Here is an 8,965-nt window from a genome sequence, read left to right as displayed (position 1 = left end):
ACATATCATACGCCACGTGAAGAGAAGTAGCGATAACTAAGATTTAAATGTCACATAATTCCATTCGGAACCGCCCCTGACCCATTAACCAATACCAAAGTTTTTGGCTTTAGGTGCAACTTTTGTAGTTCATGGAAAATAACAAAATACCTATTTTTTGCATTTACAACTATTAAAATTAGAGCAGAACAAGTAATTTCGAGGTATAGATACTTTTTACTAATTAAACTTGATCTCCTACTAAGCTACTTGTACCATATATATATCATTTCAAGTCGTTCCAAGTTATTTTCCTTTCTTTGGAAAAAACATTATTCTCATCTTTTTCTTTATTACTTCCTTCACTCCACTAAACGTTATTTACACTTATTCTTTTCCTCTCCTTTTTTAATATAGTGTTATCTGTACGTGAAATGAAGAGAGAATAAACTAAGTGGGAGAATACATGCTTCCATTTCAAAAATATGTTATTTTTAGTATGACAATCCAAAATACAAAACGTGCTTCAAAGACACTATCTTTTATACTTTATTATCTCTCCACTTAAATTTTAAATATGAATTCCTTAAAGTTTCGTGTCCAATAAAAATGTTACAAATAAGTTCTGATAGGAGGAGTATTAGTTATAGTGCTCGAGGAGTAGTTTTTACGGTAACATTTTGAGTGACATCCTAAACTGGACCAACTGGACCCAGCACGGACCAAGTTCGGTATAAGCCGGCCCATACCAAGCCCATTAGTATTATATAAATAAGGATAAGATTTAGTCCATAAAATTAAAAAAAATCGCCACATACATAGTCAATCTATCTCTTTCTCCAAAGTGAGATATTTTCTTCTCTTACACTTATGGTTTGATAACTTGATATCGACTTGAGGTGCTTAACTAGATCCTGACTCAGCCGACGGTTCTTGTGGATTCTCTACATGTGAATAAAATCTCTGATAATTGGTTAACAAATAGAGATAGGTAGCATGGCAAATGCGGACTAATTGCACTAAATTTAGGAATGGAAGAGGACCATACGGATTGTACAAATTGGAGCGATCGAGGGAGAATACTAAATTTAGGAATGGAAGAGGACCATACGGATTGTACAAATTGGAGCGATCGAGGGAGAATACAGAGAAGGTGCCAAGATGCGGCAGAGGGTGGAAGGTCGGAGCAGCGCTCTTCTCAACACTTCACCGCATGATTGAATATGAGAAGAACGAGCAGGAAACAAGTATTCATCGCAATATTGAATACGAAGCTTTCAATCTGACCATTCTAATTCCTTAAATTAGTTTGCTTTAATTCTAAATAATTTCCTTGAATGTTTATGTGAATATTTCTATGGATTTTGTTATGAACATGAATAGCTAATTCTGTTTTATAGAATTCTAGGTGAAGATGCTATGATTTGAGTTATTTATCCAATTAATTTTGTCTTGCATGCTCTTGTTGTTGTGTGAATTATTCTCGTGCTTTTCTCATTCAAATGAATTAGTTTATTATGAATGTTGTTATAGTTAGTTAGATTAATCGAACGACGAAATAATTAACTTGGATCAGTATAATTCACTATTTAATCACATAAATTTAGGAGAGGTGAGGTTTTACGTGAAGTCTTGGGCATTTAAATCTTTTGGGAGTAAGATGTGTTAGGTATTTAAATGGGACTATGCTATCAACATCTAAGCTACGGATTTCTCACCTCAAAAGGGGGTTTAATCTAAATAAGTGACCGACTTAGCAACTTTAGAACACTAAAGACAAGGAGATCAATTGGCTAATAGTTTATCATCGTGCATTGGACCGTAGAAAATTGCATTCATTCCATCTCACTTTTCACATCATATTTTTTACTTGTTCTTGTTTTATTTGACATTGAAGTAGTAATTTTAGAACAAAATTCCAATTTGATTTTCTATATGGTATAGTTGAGATTGGTCTGTGGAATAACGATCCTCTTACTTGCCATTGCTGCATTAGCTCTCTACACTTGTGGCATAGCTTTAGCAGTAAATAAAAAGCGAGTCATGGCCATGAATTAGTTGAATGATAGCATTGAGAAATTAAGAACCAATATATACGAGCGAAGTCATTTTTATAACAAAATTTTAAGAATTACTGATGAAATAATTGGATATGAATGACTATTATTATATTATTGAAGGATAATACTAAAAAATTAAGTATATAGACAATGTTATTTTTATTATTTACGATTTTAAGAATTATTAAATAATAAAATAATTAGATACGAATAATTATTATAATTTTAATTTACTTTTTAGTAGGAGTATTATGTATTAATTTTAATTTTGTTTCATGACTTTTCGAGTGAAGACGTAGAGCACACAATGAAATTGACTCGATGATCATGAATTAGCTAAATGATAGCACTAAAAAATTAAAGATTTCAGAAAGACATTTAGTCATTTTTATAACTTAAGACTTTAATAATTACTCTCTCTGTCCTATAATAAGAGTAACATTTTGTTATTTTTGTTCGTTCTATAATAAAAGCCTATTTCATTTTTACCATAAATGGTAAGTAGGTCTCACATTCCACTAACTTATTTCACTCACATTTTATTATAAACCAATATAAAAAAGTGGGTTCATATTCCACTAACTTTTCCAACTTACTAAGTATTCTTTACATTTCTTAAAACTCGTGCCCACAATAAGAGCGATTCCTATTATGGGATGGGGGGAGTATTAAATAGTTCTCCCTCCGTCCGCGAATAGGAATCCCGGTTTATAATTATCATAAATGGTAAAGAGACCCCACATTCCACCAACTCATTCGACTCACATATCATTTAAAACCAATATAAAGTGGGACCCATATTCCACTAACTTTCTTCCACCCATTTTTTTCAACATTTATTAAAACCCATGCCGGAGATGAATGAGACTCTTATTCGCGGACGGAGGTAGTATCAATTTAATAATGTAGTTCTCACTATTCAGTGTATTCACTAACTCTACTTTAACTATGATTCTCCTTCTCTCTCTTACTTTACCATACCATTCTCCTCCTCTTGCTTATTTTACTAATTTTGTTTTAATTCTCATGCCATACCTATTGCTAATATATTTTTATGCGACGGTAATAAAATAATTCGATTTAAAATTTTGATCACTAGAGCTTTACAACCAAGAAGCAACGGGAATTAGCTACAACAAAAAAAACAGTTCAAAAGATATTTTATTTGTAGTGAAGAAAGGTTAAATTTTCAGAAAATGGAAGAAGAAATTTCTCATTCTTATCAATGGAAGAAGAAATTATGCAGCTAATATATCTTAATCTAAAGAATTAATTACGTACATGTAGTAAATAATTTCCTAAATATGTACAGAATTTGGAAACTTGATCTTTCCGAAATGATCATAGAAGAATAAATCTGTAATATATAAAATTAATTAATAATACTAACAATTTTATTTTAAAATATCCAATTATGAAGTATAGTTTATAAAATAATATTGGTTTTGGTTGTATAAAATAGATTTAATAAATTTACCACTATTCTTTGTATAATATATAGCATTTAATAATATGGTTTTGGCTGTGTAAAATAGATTTAATAAATTTATATGATTTCATTTTTGTAAAATTTCAACTGTAGCTTAAGCTTACTATTTAGCATTAATTTGCTACTCCCTTTCAGCAAATTAATGTGCCTAATTCCATTCATTTAAGCTATAAGATATACAATAAATGCCTATAAAATTCCATTCATATATAAAATAAATTCATAACAGGAAACCAAATATAGGCCACCATTGCCAACAATTTCGTTTTTGGTTTAAAAACTACAAAAAATTAAATTGGTGAAATTTAATATTATCAATTAGGATGTCCATAGTTACCCACCAATTTAATTCAATAAAATATTGTCGATTTTTAATATGTCAAACAAAAATTCTTCATAGAATATGAGCGCCTATTTTTCTTCATTTTCAGCTTCTGCATATAATTAATTAGTTTGTCAAGCCGAGTTGGTTCGGAGGGATTTTTACGAACCAATGTTTTGATTTTGAACCCACCAACCACGTCCAAAAATTCCATACTTTCATTTTGTTTAGTTTTTTGTTTTTTTCTCTTTTTTTAAATATTAGTTTATGAGTTTAAGTTGAATAATAATAATATGAAAACTTCAATATATTTTTTTTGCTTAAATTTAATTTCTAAAGAAATATGTATCTTAATTTTATAAAATACTTCATACATCCAAAAAATTATCTTATTTAGAAATGACACGATAATACGCAATTGGAAAATTATAACAGAAAAAAGAAAGATGTGAAAAGGTTATAAAGAGAAGAAGTGGACAATATTTCATGGATAATGAAGCATTTTATACATTAAAACATCTAATATAAAGTGAAACGAATTAAAAAAACTACAAAGTAAGACTCATAATTAGTTAAGAGAATGAATAGTAGGTTGTGAGTATTGTTTTTTAATAATGGAGGAGATAAAAAGTGCTGGGATATAAATAGTTAAGGAAATTATCAATTTTAGTGACGAAGTTGTGCACACCCTCACACCCTTACTTGCTTTTAGGAGGTGTGTACGATTACATCTCTGTATTGTATCTCTAATTCTCAATTGAATGAAATTAGACGCATTAACTTGTTTAACACTTGAAAGTCGGCTTAAGCTACAGCTAAGATTTCATAACAAATTATACCCAAATAAGAAAATTTATCAAATACTCCCTCCGTCCCACAAAGATAGTCTCACTTTGACCCGACACGGGTTTTAAGAAATATAATGGAAAGTGGGTTGAAAAAGTTGGTGAGTTGTGGGTCCTATTTTTAAAGTATTAGTTTTATAATAAAGTGTGAGTAAGGTTGAGTTAGTGGAATATGGGGTCCACTACCAAAAATAATAAAAAGTGAAATGAGACAAATTTTGTAGGACGGACGGAAATAGAAAAATGGGACAATCTTTGTGGGACGGAGGGAGTACAAATTACTCCGTATTACTCCCTCCGTCCCCCATTAAGAGTCACATTTTTCCATTTCGGTCCGTCCCCAATTAAGAGTCACACTTCATTTTTACCATAAATAGTAAGTAGGTCCTACATTCCACTAACTCAATTCACTCACATTTTATTATAAAACCAATATAAAAAAAAATAGGTCTCACATTCCACTAACTTTTTCAACCAACTTTTCTTTACATTTCTTAAAACTCGTGTCCGGTCAAAGAATGACTCATAATATGGGACGGAGGGAGTAACTAATACTACACAAAAAAGTAAATTTGTCCCCAATAACAATGATTTACTAATATTACAAAATAGTACTCCCTCTATCCCTAATAATTGGACACCATTTGATTCGATACGAGTTTTAAGAAATGTAATAGAAAGTGAGGTGAAAAAGTTAGTGGCGTGTGAATCCTATATACTTTTATATATTAGTTTTAAAATATAATGTGAGTGAGAATGAGTTAGTGGAATGTAGAAATGGTAAAAATGAAAGGTGACAAATTTTTAGGAACAGACGAAAAAGGAAATAGTGACAATTTTTAAGAAACGGAGGGAGTAGTTTATAAGTAGTAGAATATAGGGGTGGCAAATTAATTAGGTGAGTTTCTAGACATATTTAATTGTGGAGGATAATTTAATATTTCACCATTTCTTTTTTCATTTGGCAAACGAACAACTTTCCAATATTAGTGAAGCACCTCTATAAAAAGAGGCTGCCATGCTTTCATTATACTCAAACAATAAAAACATTCTTGATTTGCATTCACTAATAATACTAAATGGCTTCCAGTGCATTCTTGTTCATCACATTAGCCCTGGTCAATTGCATTTCCATTTCTTTGGCCTTCGACACTCGTCCTCTTCTAGATTTCTGCGTCACAGATCCTAGGGGAATCGGTATTGATATAGGAGTATATTTCACTACTACAAATTTCTCAAATTATTATATACTGTACTTATTAATCATCATAATAATATTCAGCAGGAAAATGCAAGGACCCTACCGCCAATGACTTCTCCATGACCGGTCTGGATCGGCCCGGACACTTTAATTCGTACGGCGTTGCCCCCGTCTTTGCATCTGCAGATACAATACTGGGGTTTAACACTATGGGGCAGACATTTATACGTCGCGGAGTTTGCACCAAATGGGTTCCTGCCGCCGCACAGTCACCCTAGGGCGTCGGAGATCATCTATATATTGGAAGGTACGATGGAGGTTGGATTTGTAACCTCATACCCTGCCTACAAATATTATAGCAAAGTTCTTAACAAAGGTGATGCCTTCATGATTCCTTTCGGCCTCGTTCACACCGTGCGAAACCTAGCCAGTGAGATGTGTCATAACGGTGTCGTTCATAGCCAGAATCCAGGCTTTATTTACATGCCCGACTCAGTTTTCGCGGCCAAGCCGGCCATCAACAGCACTTATCTTGCCGGAGCGTTTAAGCTGTACGAAAAAACTGTCAAAGATTTGCAGACAAAGATGTGGTATATTTAATCCTTGTATGTTACTTCACCATATATGGTGATAATTAGTCTTTAATCTTCAATATATAATACTACTAATAATTCTCATTGGAATAAAACGATACTCCTTTACTTGTAAAATTTTTAAAAGTTTGTGCTGAACATTTATTCATAGATAAAGGATACTGTATTCCATCTGTCCCACGTGCCACAAGAATATGCACTATTTCCTTTTTCGTCTGTTAACAATAATATGCACTTTATAATTTTAAAAACTATTTTCTCTCTAATGAGGTGAGACTCATTCTCCACTAACAATACTTTACTTACTTTTTCTCTCTACGTCTCTTTTACTTTACCAAATTTGTATTAAACTCGTGCCAAACCTACAGTGCATATTCCTTTGGGACGGGGAAGTATTATTTAAAATTGCTATTACATTCACAGGTAGCCAAAAATATTGCCGAATCAATGCAACAAAGAGTAAGCAGCTCTAATATACAAATAATTCACACTACCTATTAGAGCTAATATCAAAAGTTTTGGTCGATATTTAACGTGGTGGTATAAGAAGCAAATATTAAGCTAACCATTTTTTAAATCAAGAAATTTAACCAAAATAGTATTCAATCAAATTTATTTTATTTTTCGTTATGAAAAGGAAATAAGACGTTAATTTGATTAAACTTTCATTTTAAGAAAAGAAATTTAAAACAATCTTTCCCAACATTTTGAGGACTGACCCGATTTTTTAAAAGCATGGAGAAGAAGTGCAAGATCATTTTGTCCAACATTTTTTTTTTTAATTCAAAATATATTCTCGACCTATTGTTGTTAAAATAAGTGAAACTAAACTTAAATTCTTATATTTTATCTATTAACAGAAAGCCAACAGTAACAATTAAATTTGTGCATGGATAATACACATATAATGTTGGTGAGGTTTTGTACATACCAAGAACGGCTTGGGACTTTGACAATCGTGAACCGTGCTTGTAGAACCCGGAAAACTCTTTCCACATCTTTTCAAGCTGACTCTTGCTTAGTCACAAAAAGAACACGTTTGAGGTCTTGCGGCATATTGAGCGTCTTCACGAAGATCTGTCACTTCGGATTGATACCATCGGAGAGAACCTCATGTTGTATTATTGGTTATTTGCCGTGAAGGATATTGTCAGTGCTCTACAGTGTAAAATATTGTTGAAGACGTCGAAGTGGTTGCACATTGTCATCGTTGTACGATACAGAAATCCCGAAGCACGCATACCAAATCAATCGATAGGCGGTAGTCGGCGACCGCCTCTAGCACAATCGTCGGGTGATAGCCTTTTGTGGCTGGTTGTGTACAACCCCCAACCCCCCTCCATGTCGTATGGCAATTCAGCCATAATTGAATTGATAATGAGAACTTAGAGACGAAAATGGGTGAGATAGTTTTTTTTGTGTGAAAAAAATTATCCGATGGATGAGGCATTTATAGATGATTTTGGGATGCATTGGGGTATAAAAAAATAAAAAATAAAAAATAAAAAGAGAAAACAATATAATAACGGTTATATTTGTGGAAGTGACATACTAACTTTTAATTAATTTCCGTGTTTTTTTTTAAAAAAAAAAGTAATTAATTTTCCAACGGTAGAAACGACGTCCACTCGTAGGAGAGTGTCACCGCCCAATGAAACTGCGCCACGTGGATGGGAGGGGGAGCGTGTGGAGAGTTAGCTCGTCGATCCCCTCCTCTCCACACCGCGAACATCGGCGAGACGAGCCACCCGCAACTGAATCCCGCACCCATTTCTTCTCAGCAAAACGAGACCGAGCCAAAATGACTTGCCGTTACGGGTTCCCATACTTTCTCTTCTTTCTCTTCTCTCTCCTAGGTTAATCTCCCCCTACATTATTTTATCTCCATTTAACTTACTAAACTTAACTTTTTTAAAATCTCGTGCCACAAAGAAATACTTCTAATTATTATGGATCACGGGTTATCCACCGCCGAGCAGTGATTGATCGGGATCGGGATTGATCGGGATCACGTAGCTGCACATCAGCGGTTGTACGACGACTACTTTTCAGAGAACCCGCGGTTTCCCGCAAACATGTTCCGGCGGCGTTTTAGAATGCGCAGGGAGTTGTTTATGCGTATTGTTGGCGCATTAGAGCGTCGATATCTGTGTTTCCGCTTCAGGCACGATGCGGTTGGCAGACCCGGCCACACCCCTATTCAAAAGTGCACGGCGGCAATCAGGCAGTTGGCCTACGGAGGCGCGACAGACATGTGGGATGAGTACCTCCACATCAGTTAGTCGACAGCCCTGGAATGTCTGAAGTATTTCTGTGAGGGCGTGATGAACGTTTCGGTGAGCAGTACCTTCGAAGCCCTACTCCCGAAGATTGTCAGAATTTGATGCAAATGCACGGGGAGAAGCATGGGTTCCCCGGGATGTTAGGCAGCATAGATTGTATGCATTGGGAGTGGAAGAACTGTCCGACTGCCTGG

At 34.0% G+C, this 8,965-nt stretch overlaps 1 pseudogene; it reads left to right on the top strand.

Moving 5' to 3' along the window:
• The first annotated feature begins 5,774 nt into the window (after positions 1-5,774).
• Positions 5,775-6,496, top strand: LOC148924332 (germin-like protein subfamily 1 member 11; annotated as a pseudogene).
• The last annotated feature ends 2,469 nt before the right edge of the window (positions 6,497-8,965 follow it).

Source organism: Salvia hispanica, chromosome 5 (genome assembly GCF_029641045.1).
Source record: "Salvia hispanica isolate PSC_SH4W2 chromosome 5, Shi_PSC_v1, whole genome shotgun sequence".
NCBI lineage: Eukaryota > Viridiplantae > Streptophyta > Magnoliopsida > Lamiales > Lamiaceae > Salvia > Salvia hispanica.
The sequence above is the reverse complement of the archived record's forward strand: the minus strand, read 5'-3'. Positions and strand labels throughout refer to the sequence as shown.